The sequence below is a fragment of the Equus quagga genome, chromosome 4 (genome assembly GCF_021613505.1).
Source record: "Equus quagga isolate Etosha38 chromosome 4, UCLA_HA_Equagga_1.0, whole genome shotgun sequence".
In the NCBI taxonomy this organism is placed as follows: Eukaryota; Metazoa; Chordata; class Mammalia; order Perissodactyla; family Equidae; genus Equus; species Equus quagga.
In genome coordinates, this window is record NC_060270.1 from 126,280,299 (window position 1) to 126,299,206 (window position 18,908).

Below are 18,908 nucleotides of genomic sequence, written 5' to 3' on the forward strand. Positions count from 1 at the left end.
TGAGATGAACCTCACTGATGCTATTCCTACAAAACTGAAAATTGCTCCTGTCCCAGAAAGTCGCATTTTGTTCATGGTACTATGCATACTTTAAACTAGATTGAGCAGTAACTAGTTTTTATCTACACACTTTATTTTAATTATTCCTTTTAGGTTTGTCTTTTCATGAGATGGCTTATAACAGCTCCAGAATTTGCATTGTTTTATTAGAGTACAATGCTCATTGTTGAAGCTTCCACAAAGCTCTTTAGATTAAAAAGAAATACCAGAGAAATGCCTGAGTCACTACAGGCATGATCATCTAAAAAGAATTCCAAAGTCAATAAAATTACTTCCAGATGATACTACAAGAATAATTTAATTTAAATAAAAGGTGAGAAACTGTCCAAAAGTGCCTAAGATGTTGACAAGTTCTTTGTCATACTTTTGCACACTTTTTAACATCATTTAAGATTTTTTCACACTTTTCAGGATTATTTGAAAGAGGATAATTTTTACTTTATGAATTAGAATAAAATAAATGTATAAAGAAAAGCATAATATAGATATCAGCTGAAAAGCAATGAAAGAATTTTCATCAATTAATAGTTTAAAAATGTCATATCACAATTTGTAGGCCAAATTTTAGTCTCTCCTATTTTTTAAAAACCACTTCTAGGCATACACTTGGAATGCATAACAAAAAAATATCAGCTTCAATAAACTCCATAAGCTCTCCTTTTGGTTTTTATCTTAGAGATGCCAGATATAACTTGGAATTTTCTAGCACTACTAAATTATTTGTTTAAGTCTTAGGAAAATATGGCTGATAGTTCACATTTATGAATGAAATTTTGAGCAAAGATAACACAGAAAGCCATTATTAAGAAGTTATTGGTGCTCTGAGGTTCCTGCAGACCTCGCTGCAGTGACAGCAGGAGACCTACAGCTCCCACAGTGCCAGTGTTGAACTAGAGCTTTTGGCCCCTGGGATCATTCTCCACCAGACAATATGAAGCAAAACTTCTATCTGGTTACATACTTTAGCTCTTCCTGGCTAGAATTCAATTATATATAAGACACATGACTGTTTCAAATACAATAGGATTAAAAAAACAAAAACAAGAGAGTGACATCAGCATCATGGTGGAGTGAGCTGTTCCCTTAGTCTTTCCCACCTAAGATAAAACAAAAGGACATTCATTAACCAATAGTGGACACCCACACAGCATAATAGGATGTCTGAGAGATCCACACAGCCATATGTCTGAAGGTAGGGGTACTAGATCCCTGGAAAGCATTGGAAGGAGGTAAGCAGATCACTTCCCCCTCACCAGCAGCAGCAATCTAGGGTGCAGGATCTCATGCAGCAGCCAGTGCATGTCTCTAAAAGGAGATGGGGGAACAGGCAGGCCTCCAAGGGAATGCTTTTGCTTTCAGGGTTACACCCCAGGCAAGGGGAACACTCCACACTAAGGCATCTCAGTCACTGCATGGGCACCCCCACCAAGCCCAGTAGCCCAGGCAGGCCACCAGTGAGTGTAGAGCAGATTTGCACGTGCAAAAGAAAGCACCTGTCCCATCCCCTCCTGCCTGGAGCACAAGCTCAGCCAGTTGGCCAGAGCAGTAGATCCACATCAAAGCACCTGCACCTGCATGTCTGACCCCCCAAGGAAGTGGTGGCCAGTGGGCAGATGCAGACAAGCCCTATCAGCACAACTTCCAGCAGAAGGGCACAACTTCCAGAGGACATGGAAGGTTCAGAAAACACAGCTCCTGTAGCCGCCCAGTAGTGGCAGGTGGAATCTGTAACCAGATACTACCACTATGCACTGGCAAAGATCTACTTCATCAAACATCATGAAGAAATACATTAAAAATCCATATCTGAAGGAAAATGACAAGACAGACACCAATCCTGAAATCACAGAAATTTACAATCTAAATGACAGAGAATTCAAAATAGTTATCATAAGGAAACTCAAAGAGTCACGAGAAAACTCAGAAAGACAGTTCAATGAACTCAGGAATAAAATTAATGAGCAGAAGGAGTTCTTCACAAAAGAGATTGAAACTCTAACAAAAGCAAACAGAAATGCTGGAGATGAAGAACACAATGAATGAGATAAAAAGCAATCTAGAATCCTTCAAAAGCAGAGTTGAATTATGGAGGTCAGAATTAGCAATTTAGAGGACAGAAATACAGAAATGCTTCAAGTGGAGGAGAAGAATGAACTCAGACTAAAAAGCAAGGAGGAAATTCTCTAAGAGATATCTGACTCAATCAGGAAATTCAACATAAGGACTGTAGGTATTCAAGAGGGAGAAGGGAGGAAGAAAGGAGTGGAGAACTTTTTCAAAGAAACAATAGCTGAGAATTTCCCAAACCTGGGGAAGAAACTGGAATTACAAGAAAACAAAGTCAATAGAACTCCTAATTACATCAATGCAAAAAAACCCTTTTCCAAGGCATATATTAGTAAAACTGGCAAAAATAAATGACAAAAAAAATATTAAGGGCAGCAAGGCAGAAGAGAATAATCTACAAAGGAACCCCTATCAAGCTTTCAGCAGACTTCTCAGCAGAAACCTTACAGGCCAGGAGAGAGTGGAATGATATGTGTGAAGTACTGAAAGACAAAATCTTTTTGCCAAGAATACTCTACCCAGAGAAACTATCCTTCAGATGTGATGGAGAAATAAAAACTTTGCCAGATAAACAAAAGCTAAGGGAGTTCATCACCACAAGACCCCTCCTATAAGAAATGATCAAGAATGCTCTCCTACCAGAAACAAAAAGGAAAAGGTTTATAAAACATTCAGCAAAGAGATAAATAGATGGACAAAATCAGAAAATTACAGCTATTAGAACAGGTAAGCAAACAATTACAACATCAAAGACAGAGAGAAGGAAAGCATCAAAAATAACTATAAACATTTCATTTAAATCACAAATCAACATAAAACAGAATGAAATAATTTGTCACAACAATAACTGAGAAGGAGAAGAGGAAAGAGATGGAACCTGCTTAGGCTAATGGAGATATGAGGCAATCAGAAAATGGTCTATCCCATCAATGAGATCTTTTATACAAACTTCATGGTAACCACCAAACAAATAATCAGAACAGAGACAAAAATGATAAATAAAGAGAAAAATGAGAAAACCATCACAGAAAATCACCAAACTGAAATGGAAATCAGAACTACACGGGAAGAGAAATGAGGGAAATATAGTACAACAGGAAAACAAGAGATAAAATTGTAATATTAAGCCCTCACATATTAATAATCACTCTAAATGTAAATAGATTGAATTCCAACATCAAAAGAAACATAGTGGCTGGACAGACTGAAAAACAAGACCCAACCATATGCTGTCTCCAAGAAACACATCTCAGCTCTAAAGACAAACATGGGCTCAGAGTGAAGGGATGGAAGATGATGCTCCAACCAAATGACAAACAAAAGAAAGCAAGTGTTACCATACTTAAATCAGACAAAGCAGACTTCAAGATAAAAAAGACAAAGAGAGACAAAGAGGGGCAGTATACAATGATAAAAGGGACATTCCACCAAGTGGACATAACACTTATGCTTATATATGCACCTAGCACAGGAGCACCAAAGTACATAAAACAACTATTAACAGACTTAAAGGGAGAAATTAACAGCAACATAATAATAGCAGAGGACCTCAACACCCTATTTACATCAATGGATAGATAACCCAGACAGAAACTCAACAAGGAAATAGTGGAATTAAATGAAAAACTGGACCAGATGGACTTAATAGATATATATAAGACATTCCATTTCCAAACAGCAGAATACACATTCTACTCAAATACACATGGAACATTCTCAAAGATAGACCATACGTTGGGAAACAAGGCAAGCCTCAATAAATTTAAGAAGACTGAAATCATATCAAGCATCTTTTCCAACCAAAATGCTATGAAACTAGAAATCAACTACAAGAAAAAAAGCTGCAAAAGTCACAAACATGCGGAGGCTAAACAGTATGCTATTTAACAACTATTGGATCAAAGGAGAAATCAAAAAATACCTGGAGACAAATGAAAATGTAAATACATCACACTAACTCTTATTGAATGCAGCAAAAGTGGTTCTAACAGGGAAATTCATAGCAATACAGAGGCCCATGTCAACAAACAAGAAAAATCTCAAATAAGTAACTTAAACCACACCTAACAGCACTAGAAAAAGAACAAACAAAGTCCAAAGTCAGCAGAAGGAGGAAAATAATAAAAATTAAAGCAACAGTAAATGAAATTGAAACCAAAAAATCAGTAGAAAAGATCAACAAAACTAGGAGCTGCTTCTTTGAGAAGAAAAAATTGACAAACCCTTAACCAGACTCACTAAGAAAAAAAGAGAGAAGCCTCAAATAAATAAAATTAGAAATGAAAGAGGAGAAATTGCAGCAAATATCACAGAAATACAAATGATTGTAAGAGAATACTATGAAAAACTATATGCCAATAAATTGGATAACCTAGAAGAAATGGACAAATTCTTAGACTCATATAACCTCCCAAAACTGAATCAACAAGAAATAGAGAATCTGAATATACCAATCACAAGTAAAGAGATTAAAACAGTAATCACAAACTTCCCCAAAAACAAAAATCTAGGACCAAATGGCTTCTCTGGAGAATTCTATCATACATTCAAAGAAGATTTAATACCTATCGTTCTGAAACTATCCCAAAAAACTGAAAAAGACAGAATGCTTCCTAACTCATTTTATGAGGCCAACATCACCTTGATCCCAAAACCAGACAAGCACAACATAAACAAGGAAAATTACAGGCCAATATTGCTGATGAACATAGATGCAAAAATTCTCCACAAAATATTGACAAACCAAATACAGCAATACATTAAAAGGATCATACACCATGATCAAGTTGGACATATACCAGGAATGCAGGGATGATTCAACATCCACAAATCAATCAATGTGAGGCACCATGTTAACAAAATGAGGAATAAAAATCACATGATCATGTCAATAGATGCAGAGAAATCATTTGACAAGATCCAACATCCATTTTTGACAAAAACTCTCAATAAAATGGGTATAGAAGAAAAGTACCTCAACATAATAAAGGCCACATATGACAAACTCACAGACATCATACTCAACTGTGAAAAATTGACAGCCATCCCTCTGAGAACAGGAACAAGACAAGTGTGCCCACTCTCACCACTCCTATTCAAAATAGTACTGAAGGTTTTGGCCAGAGCATTTAGGCAAGAAAAAGTAATAAAAGGTATTCAAATTGGAAAGGAAGAAGTGAAACTCTTGCTATTTGCAAATTACAAGATTCGATATATAGAAACCCCTCAAGATTCCATCAGAAACTTAATAGAAATAATCAACAACTACTACAAAGTTGCCAGGTACAAAATCAACTTTAAAGAACTAGTTGCATTTCTATACACTAATAATGAACTCGCAGAAAGTAAACTCAAGAATATAATCCCATTTACAATCACAATAAAATGAATAAAATATCTAGAAATAAATTTAACCAAGGAGGTGAAAGACCTATACACTGAAAACCACAAGACATTACTAAAAGAAATCAAAGATGACATAAAGAAATGTAAAGATATTCCAAGCACATGGATTGGAAGAATAAACATAGTTAAAATGTCCATACTACCTAAAGCAATCTACAGATTCAATGCAATCCCAATGAAATTCTTCATGGAAATAGAACAAAGAAGCCCAAAGTTTATATGGAACAACAAAAGACCTAGAATAGTGAAAGCAATCCTCAGAAAAGAGAACAAAGCTGGAGGCATCACAATCTCTGACTTCAAAATATACTACAAAGCTATAGTAATTAAAACAGCATGATACTGGTACAAAAACAGACACACAGATCAATGGAACAGAACTGAAAGCCCAGAAATAAAACCACACATGTATGGACAGCTAATCTTTGACAAAGGAGCCAAGAACACACAATGGAGAAAGGAAAGTCTCTTCAATAAATGCTCTTGGGAAAACTGGACAGCCACATGCAAAAGAATGAAAGTAGACCATCACCTTATACCACAGACAAAAATTAATTCGAAATGGATTAAAGACTTGAATGTAAAACTATAAAACTCCTAGAAGAAAACAGAGGCACTACACTCTTTGATATCGGTCTTAGGAGCATCTTTTTGAATACCATGTCTACTCAGGCATGGGAAACAAAAGAAAAAATAAACAGATGGGACTGCATGAAATTGAAGAGCTTCTGCAAGGCAAAGGAAACCAGGACAGGAACAAAACAAAAAGACAACCCACCAACTGGGAGAAAATATTTGCAAATCATATATCCAACAAGGGGTTAATCTCCAAAATACATAAAGAACTCATACAACTCAACAACAAAAAAACAAACAACTCGATCAAAACATGGGCAGAGGATATGAATAGACATTTTTCCAAAGAAGATGTACAGATGGCCAACAGGCACATGAAAAATGTTCAACATCACTAATCATTACAGAAACGCAGATCAAAACTACAATGAGATATCACCTTACACATGTTAGAATGACTATAATTACCAAGACAAAAAATAACTAATGTTGGAGAGGATGTGGAGAAAAGGGAATCCTCATAAACTTTTGGTGGGAATGAAAACTGGAGCAGCCACTATGGCAAACAGTATGGAAATTTCTCGAAAAGTTAAAAATAGAAATACCATATGAGGGGCCAGCCCGTGGCTGACTGATTAAGTTCACGTGCTCTGCTTTGGCGGCCCAGGGTTTCACCAGTTTGGATCCTGGGCACGGACACGGCACCACTCATCAGGCCATGCTGAGGTGGTGTCCTATACAGCATAACTAGAGGCACTCACAACTAGAAATATACAACTATGTACTGGAGGGCTTTGGGGAGAAGAAGAAGGGGAAAAAAAGGAAGAAGATTGGCAACAGTTGTTAGCTCAGGTGCCAATCTTTAAAAAAAAATATCATATGATTCACCTATCCCACTACTGGGTATTTATCCAAAGAACTTGAAATCAACAATTCAAAGAGTTTTATGCACTCTTATGTTCATTGCAGCATTGTTCACAATAGCCAAGACATGGAAGCAACCCAAGTGCCCATCAACTGATGAATGGATAAAGACGTGGTATACATATATAATGCACTAGCACTCAGCTGTTAAAAAAAAAAAAAAAGATGACATTGTCCCATTTGCAACAACATGGACGGACCTTGAGGGTATGATGTTAAGTGAAATAAGTCAGACAGAGAAAGACAAACACCACATGATTTCACTCATATGTGGAAGATAAACAAACACATGGACAAAGTGAACAGATTAGTGGTTACCAGAGGGGAAGGGCATTGGTGGGTGAGTGAAAGGGGTAAAGAGGCAAATATATACGGTGATGGATAAAAGTTAGACTACTGGTGGTGAGCACGATGCAGGCCATACAGAAACTGATAAACAACAAATTACACCTGAAATGTCACAGTTATAACCAATTATGACCTCAATAAAATAATTTTAAAAAAGAAGCTATTGGCTAACTTCACAATTTTGCATGAAAAGTGACAGCTACATTTTTGTTGTTGTTTTCTTGGTATTTAGAATATACTATTTAAAAAGAACATATATAAAGCTTCTACTAGATGGGAATCAGGATATTTGAGTAAAAGTAGAAACCAAGGCCTTTTTGGTCAGATACAGGAATCTTTATTACCAATTTCTCACTGGTATTAGCTTTACAAAACTTTATAAAGTTTAAGATATTTATAGTTTTTCTTTTGAGGAAGATTAGCCCTGAGCTAACATCCACCACCAATCCTCCTCTTTTTGCTGAGGAAGATTGGCCCTAAGCTAACATTCATGCCCATCTTCCTCTGTTTTTTATATGTGGGATGCTTGCCACAGATGGCTTGACAAGCGGTGCATAGGTCCATGCCCAGGATCCAAACTGGCGAACCCTGGGCTGCCACAGCAGAGCATGCAAACTTAACCACTGCACCACCAGGCTGGCCCCTAGAAATTTTCTTAATGGTACATGTACTAGAGGAAAAAGCTGAAGTGTGTGATCTCAGACAAATTATTTAACCTCTCTCATCCCCAGTTTGCTCCTTTCTACAATTTTCTTTCCTCAAGTAAGTACCCCTCTAGGGCGCATGCAGTCAATTTGGAAACCACTAGGATAGTGGAGAGAAATAGACTTTGAAGACAGTTCAAATCCAAATTCAAATCCTGGCCCTGCCACTTCTGAGCATGAGCAAGTTAATTAGCTGATTTAAGATGTAGTTCCCCCATGGGACTAAAAATTCCCCTCTCATAAAAGTACCATTAAGAATAAGTAAGACAATTATTTAAGTGTCCCTAGTATAGTTCCTGATGTGTAGAAGGCACTCAGTAAACATTAGTAGCTCTCTTCCGTTTTAATTCAATTATTCAACAAACCTTTATTGACCAGTTATAAATACTGGTACTGGATGCTGGGGATACAAAACTGGCTAAGCCACTACACTCCATTCAAGGATTTAATAGGAGAGACAGATGTATAAAAAAATATGAGCAATGCAGTGAGAATATTTCAATACTAGAGATTTACATACTCATTCAACTAGTATCATGTGAGCACTGGTATAAACCAGGCATTCCACATACTTTGTACTGGAGATTTAAAGGTAAAAAATCCCAGATGGGAATGCTTTCAATTATTGATTCTATTTCTTTAATATCTAGGAGGATTCACATTTTCTTTTTCATTCATGCCAATTTTGTTGAGTTTTGAGGAATTTGTTCATCTAAATTTCCAAATTTGTTTATACTATTACCTTGTCATCACTTTAGTGTCTGTAGGATCAGTGGCGATGTCCCCTTTTTAATCCCAATATTGGACATTTTTGCCTTCTTTCTCTTTTCCTTGATTTAATCACACCAAAGGATTATCGATTTTATTAGTCTTTTTTAAGAATCTAATTTTGGCTCTTTTATTTTCTCAATTGCATATTTATTTTCCATTTTATTAATTTCTGCTCTTACGTTCTTTATGTCTTTTACTTTCTTTGAATTTAATTTGCTGTCTAATACTTTTGAGATGAATCACTGATTTTTAGCCCTTTTTCTGTGTTTATTCAACACCATGAGTTCATGTCTCAGTAGCGCTTTTAGCTGCATTCCACAAATTTTAATATGTCATATTTCCATTAGCATTCAGTTTGAAATGTTTTCTAATCTTTACAGCAATTCTTCTTTAAATTCATGGATTATTCATAATAGTATTTCTTAATTTCCAAACACTTGGAAAGCTTCTAGTTGGCATTTAGTCATTGATTTCTAGAATAATTCAACTGTGCTCAATGAACATATTGTGATGTTCGATCTTATGAAATGTATTGAGATTTGCTTTGTAGCCAAGCATGTGGCAAATATCTTATATATGTATTCTACAGTTTCTAGGTGTAGTTTTATATGTGTGTAAACAAATTTACATATTAGATAATGCTTGTTATTACTCAAATCTCCTATATTCTTCTATGTCTGCTCAATCTATCAGTTATTTATAGAAGTTATGCTAAAAATCTCTCACTTTAATTGTGGTTTTGTCCATGTTTTCATTAAGTACAATCAATGTTTGTTTTACATAGATTACAGTTATTTCATTAGATACACACAATTTTAAATTATATCTTCCTAAAAGATTGAATCTTTTATCGTTATGATTTACCTCTCCTTATAACTTATAATGCTCCTTGTTTTGTAGTCTAGTTTGTCTGATACTAGTTAAGTTACACCAATTTTCTTTTGGTTGCTATTTGCAGGATATATCTTCTTTAATCCTTTTTCATTCAATATTTCTGTATGCTTATATTTAACCTGTGAGGGTCAGAGCAGAGCATAGTTGGGATTTGTTTTTGTATCCAGTCTGACAATCTTTGCCTTTTAATTGGTGTATTTTATCTGTTTGCATTTAGTGCAATGACTGATCTCTTTTGGGGTAAGTCTTTCATATTAGTATTTGTTTTCTTTTCTTTCTTGCATTTTGGTTTATGTAGTTTTTATTATTTTATTTTCTTCCTATTAGCTACTTAGTTATACATTTTTTTCACTATTAAAAGTTACTCTACAATTACGTTTCCTTAATTTTTTTAAGTCTAATAGTGTTTTTACCATTTCTTAAACAATGTAAGAACTTTAAATAATTGAACTGCATTTCTCCTTTCTCATATTTTCTGCTGTTTTGTTATGTGTTTTAAAAGCAGGGGCGTATTATTAGCATTGGTTAATGCAATACAAACCATTTGGATGTAGACATATATTTACTCTTTCCATAGAGTTTCATTTCTCTTTTCATTTTCATGCTTCCACGTAGAATTATTTTCATTCTGCATAAAGTACTTCATTACTATTTCTTTTAGTACAGATCTTCTGGGGATAAATTCTTTCAGTCTTTATTTAAAATCTTTATTTTACCCTCCTTTTTAAAGGATGCATTTTGTAGAATAGAATTTTTGTGCCCAATATATATAATATTTTTTGCACTGTTATAATTCCAGTATCTTCTGCCTTTCACTGTTTCTGTCGAAAAGTCCTCTGTAAGACACTGTGGTTCACTTGGCAACAATAAATATCTTGTTCTGAATTTATGATTTTTTTTTTTGCTATGATTTTCAGTTTTACTATGATTTGCCGGAATTAGTTTTTTTATTCATATTTATCCTGCTCAGAGTCCACAGCACTTCTTGAATATATGGCTTGACTTATTTAATCAGTTTTGGAAATTTCTCAGCCATAATCTCCTAAAATATTGCTTCTGCCCCATTCTCTTTCTTCTTCTGGAACTCTAACTACACATACGTCAGACCTTTGCACTTTGTCTTATACTTCTCTGGTATTCTTTCCTACATTTTTTATTTTTTTGTTTCTGTGTTTCTGCCTGAACACTTTCTTATTCTCTACCAAATTGCTAATTCTCTCTTTAGCTGTAACAAATATGCTGTTAAGCTATTCATTAAGTTCTTAATTTCAGATATTCATTTTGTATTCTATCATTTCTTTTGATTTTTTTTTTTTTTACAGTCAATAGTTTGCTGCCAAAATTCTTCCTCCTTGACTATTAATCATAGTTATTTTAAAGTCTGTGTTGGGTAACACCAGCACCTGGACCTCCTGAGCATGTATTTCTATGATGTTTGGTTTGGGTCAATTCTTTTCTTTCTGTATGAATGGATTAGGTTTTTATTGGGTGACAGACATTGCAGATTTTAAAAAATTGTTAAGGTAATTTGAGGATCTGGGTGGTATTATCTCCTTCCAGAGAATTTACTTTTGCTTTTGTCAAGCATTGCACTAAGAAAAGTCTGCTTTAATCCAATCAAGCAAAGTTTGCTTTAATCCAGTCACCAGCAGGCAAATTTAAAGTTTGCCTAATCCAATCAAGTAATTTGAAACTGACCTTCAGTTGCTGGCCTCCACGGCTAGTCTATTTCTGATTTATCCTTCCTCTGGGATGAAGCCTTGAGGGTCCCAACTGAAAAGATAGGCTATTGACCAGAAGCCGACCTCCCTGACAAATCCTCAGTTCCAATTTCTATACTTTCATCTCCACAATACTCAAGGAAGCTCTCCTCAGCTTCTCAGTCTTCCAAACACTGCTTTCACTTTTGAAATTTTCAGTTTCCTTGAGGGAGAAAATATCCCCTCCCCAAATGCTGGCCTCATTTTTGTTAGTTTCCCTCTTCCTTTAGATCTTGGCTTAAAAATACTTGGTAGCTATCTGATGCCTTCATATAGATGCTCTTTTCTTCTTAATGTTTTATCCAGATTTTATAATCATTCTCAACAGAAGAATTAGTTTTAAATAGTCAACCATTGGCGTTAATGCAAACTTTCTTTTTAATTTCATTTTTTAATCCACTGGCTTTTGGCTACTCTCTTCCTTCTATACTATGGCACTTAAATTTTCAATCTTAAAAAACATTTATAGCCACACCATTGGTGCATCCATACTAGGCTCAGGTAGCTCAGAATGTCCATATCAAGAATGCAATCTGAAAAAAAGAGAAGGAAAAGAAAATCCACGATCCCACAAAAATGCTCCAGCATCTAGGACATTCGGAAATGTTGACATCTTTCCAAGTTATCTCCCCTAGTTTTTTCTTTCTTAGCACATCCATTGTTTTGGGAATTCTGAGTTATTGGGCTTAAGCACTCTGGGGTTATGGTGGCCGGCAGAGCCAAGAGCTACCAATTACAGGTCTGATAGTGACTTGACACAGCCAAAAAAGCAGATATTTCCAGTTGAACTATCCCACCACTTACAAAAATATCATTAACACTGGAATGAGTAGTGTGTTTCCCTTCATGGTCAACAACTATTGTTCAAGGGAAACAGAAAAACAGCCCTAGAAACACATGGCATAAGCATAAAGTAAGGTTTATTGAAAAGAAAACTCACAAGGTGAAAACAGCAGATTATACATGATACCCAAAGTGCTCATAATCCCACAGAGTAGAGTACCTGGGGTGGGCACAGCTAGATTCATCATGTGAAGTACCCAAGAAAGGAACCCTGCCCTTGTATCATTGTCAAGTGGTACAGGGGCAAGATAAACTTCAGGTGGACTATGTAACAATGGGAGTTTCCTGGCTGAAGAAATGTTTGAAGAAAAGGGGAACCTCTGGAGCTCAGATAAGGTATTAGCAATACAGCAGGTATCAGTGAGAGACCTTGTTCTCACATTGAACAGGCATGCTCCTTCTGCTGAGCCAAGTTTTTGCCAAGCCACCAAAAGAGAAAAGAGAGAAAGAGCCACCGGGGAATCTCCAGGGCATATCAAGAGACAAGGTTTATCTTTTCCCAGTTTTAGCCCTAGTTCCACCATTACGAGTACTGTTTGAACTTAGACACTTAGCCCCACGGGTCTCAATCTCTTCATCAGTACACTTGGAGATGATGAGAGAGGTGAGACCTGATAAACTGAATTCCTCTGATATTAGGACACTGTTTTCTAATTCTCCAGAAAGTGTGTCCAGGCCCAAGCTTTGCATAACACAACTTGCTCTTCTCTAATCCACTTAGATCAGTGATTCTCAGACTTGGCCGCATTAGAATCATATAAGAAACTTTTTTTTTTTTACTACTACAAAATATGTCAAACATATATAAGTAATCATAATAGTACATTAACCCTCGTGTACCCATTACGTGACTTCATTAATTATCAGTATTTAGCCATTCTTGTTTTACCCATTTCTTCAGCCATTCCCCACTCCATCCCCACTCAATTATCATTATTCTTAACAGTTTTAAGGTAAAATTTACATACATTGAAGTGCAAAAATCTTAGAAGTAGAATTCTGATAAGTGGACACAACCATGTAATTCACATCCTACCACAAGACAGAATACTTCCACCTACTCAGAAACTTTCCTTATTTAGAACTGCTTTAGAATTTCATATCAATGGAATCATACAGTTCATATTATTTTCTGTCCAGCTTCTTTTGCTCAGCATAACATCTGTGGGATTCATCCATATATCAGTTTTCTATTCCTGTGTAACTTACCACAAATTTAGCAGCTTAAAACAATACAAGTCTATATTTCACAGTTTCTATGGGTCAGAAGTCCAGGTAGCATGGCTGGATTTTCTGCTCAGGGTCTCCTTGGCTGAAATCAAGCTGTCAGCTAGGGCTGCAAGTTCTCATCTGGGGCTCTAAGCTCACTAGTTGTTGTCAGAATCCATTTTCTTGTAATTGTAGAACTGAGGCCGTTATTGTTCCTGCTAGTTGTTGGCTGGAGATCCTTTTCAGCTCCTACAGGCCACCTCAGGTTCCCTGCCACACGGCCCCCATAGGCAGTTCACAACACAAATGTCTGTTTTCTTCCAGGTCAGCTGGAGCATGTCTCTCTGATTTCTTTTCCTGTAACTGGCTAGAGAAAATTCTCTTCTTTTAAAGGACTCATTTGTTTAGGTGAGGTTCACCCATAATGATCTCTCTTTTGCCATGTAACATAAGAATCACATGAATGATATCTCATCATACTCACAGGTTCCACCCATACTCAAGGGAATTATACAGAAATGTGTACACACACAGGGGCAAAAATCTTGGGAGCCATCTAGGATCCTGCCTACCATCACTCATGTTGCTGAATGCTTGAGTAGTTCATCTTTTCTATTGCTGAGTAGAATTCCATTGTACGAATGTACTACAATGTGTTTAACCATTCTCCTACTGAAGGACACTTGGGCTACTATGACTATTTGCTGACGGTGAATAAAGCTGCCAAGAATATTCTTGCACAAGTCTTTGTGTGGCCATCCATTTTCAATTCTCTAAATAAATACCTACAAGTGGAATTGCTGAATCATGTAAGAACTGTATGTAGCTCTTTATAAGAAACAAACTGTATTCCAAAGCAGTTGTACCATTTTACCTGCCCACTTGCAACGTATGAGATTTTCATTTGTTCCACAATTTCACAAATATTTAATATTACCAGTATCTAAGAAGATTTTAAAAACATGTTGCCCAGGCTATAGCCCAGAATAATTAAATCAGAATCTCTGGCATTAGTATTTTTAAAGCTTTCCGGGTAATACCAGTATGAAGGCAAGGTTAAGAACCATTGTCCCAAGGATAATATAATCCATTTCTTCCTCCTTGTCCACAATTATGTCTAATTGATACAAGCTCCATAAGAGTAGTATACAACTTCAAAAGTAAGACTGAAAGCAAATTAGTAGACACAATAATTTGGGCAAAACAACTCTTTGGTCTAAAATAAATATCCCCAAATAGTGGGGGTGTTTTTTGGAATATTTATAACTTTGCTATAATTAACACTTTAGGTATCTTATAATATTTTCTACTTTTTCAGATGTTTGGAGGTATTCTAGTTTTTACTTTTACATAAATATATAAAAGTATGTATATATATATTTTGGTAAATTAATCCTGCTTTTTGCTATGTTAGTACAAAGTTGAAACAACCTAATTAATTAGTAGAGGTATAGAAGAAATAAAAATCTGTCTAATTATCTGCCATACAAGATATAATCACCATCTGTACTATTCCCTTGACCTCATGTAGAACAGAACCACAGTGGCAGGTAGTAATGAAGGGCACTCCAGGTAAATCTTAACACATTCAATTAACCACATTATCCTGAGTTATCCAAGTATACTTATGAGTCTGGCAGGTGTTTTGATGTAATGAACTGTTTGAGAAAACATTGCAAATTATAATACATACGTGGTAAGGTTCTATTTTTGTAAAAATTCAGTAATATGCAAAATCTATACATATAAGGTATCTAAAGAGATGTAGTATTTCTGTTAATAATTAATAGTGTGTCTCAGATGGACTATGGGCATTCTTTACACTTTTGTTAGATGTCTGGTTTTTCATTTATGAGCATGTACTGCCTTTTCTATTCAAAAGGAATTCTAAGAAAACAAATGTGGGACTTGGGTGTTCTACCTTTTTAAAAAATATTTTAATTTATTTTAAGTCAACTGCACTTGTTTTTCTTGTTTATGTTTTGTGCATAAGACTTAGGTGATTCACACTAATTTCATTACCAAATATTTACATTCTTCTAATTTTTTCCTAAGAGAGGCTGAATAAGGGCTCTGAAAATAGACTGTCTGGATACAAATATTGATTCTGCCAACTGCTACTTACATGATTTTGGATGAATTATTTAATATTTGTGTGCCCCAGTTTTCTCACCTATAAAATACTAACTATATCTACTTTATAGGGTAGCTGTGAGAAATCAATCAGATAATCTAGCGAAAGTACTTTGCTGGCATATAAGAGGTTCTCTATAAGTATTAGCCATTATTATCAATATAATTATTACTAACTGGAAAATATTAGGATTAACTGAATGATAAAAAGAAACACAAAAAAAATGACATGGGATATCCATTTGCAATTTAACAGAGTTGAGTGTCACAGAACTTGCTTAAGATTATTGCACTCTACAGAACATTCTACATGTTGGCTACTGGGGAGGCACGCAGGCAATACAGGTCTAAAAGAACTAGGAGAAAAATACAAAGCAGAGGCATGTAACATAATACTGTGGTAAATCAAAAAAGACAAACTCTTGCACACAACTTATTTCACACTCACAGTGGAAAATGCACGTAGGATCAGATGGGTATCTATAAGCACGAACCCAATATAGAATCATAACACATTTCAGTCAAAAATCTCTGTTGTCTCAAGGTTCTTCTGACAACTTCTAAAGCCACTGCCAAAACTTAGTCAACATTTGTTATCCTGTAGGAACTATTTTTTGGACTAATGAATTATCTGTTGCATGATTTGAAATTCTTACTTCTTTTCAAAGCAATGAGTATGAATAGCTTAGTTTTTCCTGGAGTATTTGCAACCACTTCATAGAATGATTAAAGGAAAATATGTACACAACATACTTCAGCTAAAATCAAAGTATATTCACAAACAATAATTAATTTTCACATTTACAAATCCTAACATTAAATCTTTTAATAAATGAATAATAAGTTCAAAGTAACAGAAAATCCATCATCAATAATGTGTTGCAAATTGGCAATTTTTATTTCAATCTCATTTTAATTTTTATGCTATACTTCTAAAAATCAAGAATTCATACTATTTAAGATCTATTTCTTCTAAAGTATTGTATTTTTTGGTACCAATATATTTCTCAAGTAAAACGAAGAGGTGGTAGACTCCATCTCTGAAATAATACCTTCTCAGACACTACTAAAAGTTGACTATGTTCAGAAACATCCAAGACCATCAAAAAGCAGATATTGTGGGGCCAGCTCCAGTGGCCTAGTGCTTAAGTTTGGCGCATTCCGCTTTGGCGGCCCAGGTTGGGTTCCTGGGCACAGACCTATACCATTTGTCTGTTAGTGGCCATGCTGTGGCGGTGGCTCTCATATAAAAAGAGGTAGATCGGCAGCAGAAGTTATCTTAGGGTAAATCTTCCTCACAAAAAAAAAAAAGCATAGGGGCCGGCCACATGGCCGAGTGGTTAAGTTTGTGCGCTCTGCTTCGGCAGCCCAGGGTTTCGCTGGTTCAGATCCTGGGCACAGACATGGCACCACTCATCAAGCCATGCTGAGGTGGCATCCCACATGCCACAACTAGCAGGACCCACAATTAAAAATATACAGCTATGTACTGGGATGCTTTGGGGAGAAAAAGGAAAAAATAAAATCTTTAAAAAAAAATTGAATTACTGCCTACATAAGTGATATTTATAGGGCAGAGATAAACAAAAAAATATATATATATTGGTAAAATCTAAAAGTTAGTTTTATAGTGCATATTTCCTGCCACAAATTATAATCTTATCCTTGTACTTCTCCTTAGTCTAAAATCAAGTTCTTCCCTCTCCCAAACTCTACCAAAAAAGGAGCTTCCTGAGGTCTTAGAAGAAAATTTCTATAGGAAAAAGTTCTGTAGCTAAACATGATTGACCCAGCTCTGACCTCTAACCCTAAGACCAGGAAAATTGTTTGAAAATTGGTTTAGACTAGATTACTTATATATTAAAAGCTACTTGCACATGATGTTATTCAAAGACAAGATGCCAGGAAACAGTATTAATTTGTTAATACAGCTTCTAAGGTGTGGGAAATTCATCAGTGATGATCCAAGATCCTAACACTGTTCAGACAAAAAGCCCATAGACAAATCATCACAAAAGCAAGAAAGATGGAACTGTAAATTACAGTGGTTGAAGAAACTGGAAGGATCGCTTCCTATAAACTCAAAGAGAAAAGAATTCTAATTGGCTTGCCTGCTTCAACGCAAATATCTACTGATTATGTACTAATTTATACTGTCTGTGTTGGCCAAGTTCTGTCCAAGAAGGAAATGCATTTGAAAACTTGTTAATGGCTACACTATAAGAAGATGTTTTAAGATTGTATTAAATTTTCAAGAAAATGGTTAATGTTTTTCAACCATGTTTGGGTTATTTGCTTCAAGTAGGTGTTTAAACTCTCTCTCTGTAAAAGTTTTCTCATAAAGTGTTATCTAGTTAAAAAGGTAAATAGTTGCAGGAAGTGCATAATACGAAGAAAACGCAAAGTTTTTAAATCCTTTGCCTTGAGCCTGGAAAGTGTAAGAATAAGGAGGGGGTGGAGGAGAATGTTTATATCACTCAAAACATAGCCACAGCTGTTCTGTATCAAAGGAAAAGTTTTTAAAATGTGCTAAAAGCTGAGTTCAAAATACCTAAAAGAGGTTCACCACGCATTGAAAGTGATATCTACCTTCCTCAAAACTTAGTTTTCTACGATTATTTCACTTGGCATTGTTTTAATGTGACCATGATCGAACATTTTAATCACAAACGATAAGACTCTGCCTTTGAAAAATCCAAAATCTTCCATCAACTCAGCAGCTGTGTATGATTAAGAATGTAAATAGGCTCAAGAGACTGATTCCATTTCCAGGTCCTCTGTTTATGAATCACCTACCCAGAGACATAATTTTAATGAAAACAGAATTTCTTTCTAAAGCAACAAATAAATTAGCTTGCAGGAATATTACAGCAAGACAACACTTTTTTACTAGCACTGTTGTTCTGAACAAATGCAGGCTCCATTTTCTTTGCTTTAAGACATTTGTAACAGTTGACATGTAGTCAGGAAATGAGAGTTTTTCTGTTTTTCATTTTCTGGGAAAAGAAAAATATTAAGGTTGCCTTTCCAGTAATAGCAACTTAAACTCCAGATCTTGTGATGGCAGTTTAATGATCTTTCACTGAGGATGGATGCAGTATTTTTGATGGTGAGAAGTAGAAGCCATTACTTAAGGCTATTCAAACCAAAATTGGGTTGACTGGTTCTATTTGCCTGGCTACCCTTGACCTAGATTCGTGTGCTTGATTTACAG

The 18,908-nt window shown here is 35.5% G+C and overlaps 1 protein-coding gene across 1 annotated transcript in view; it reads right to left on the reverse strand.

Annotated features, from left to right (window-relative positions):
- Positions 1 to 18,908, reverse strand: part of LOC124238016 (collagen alpha-2(V) chain-like) — a 400,620-nt gene that overhangs the window by 358,799 nt on the left and 22,913 nt on the right. The gene's annotated exons all lie outside the window — the stretch shown is intronic.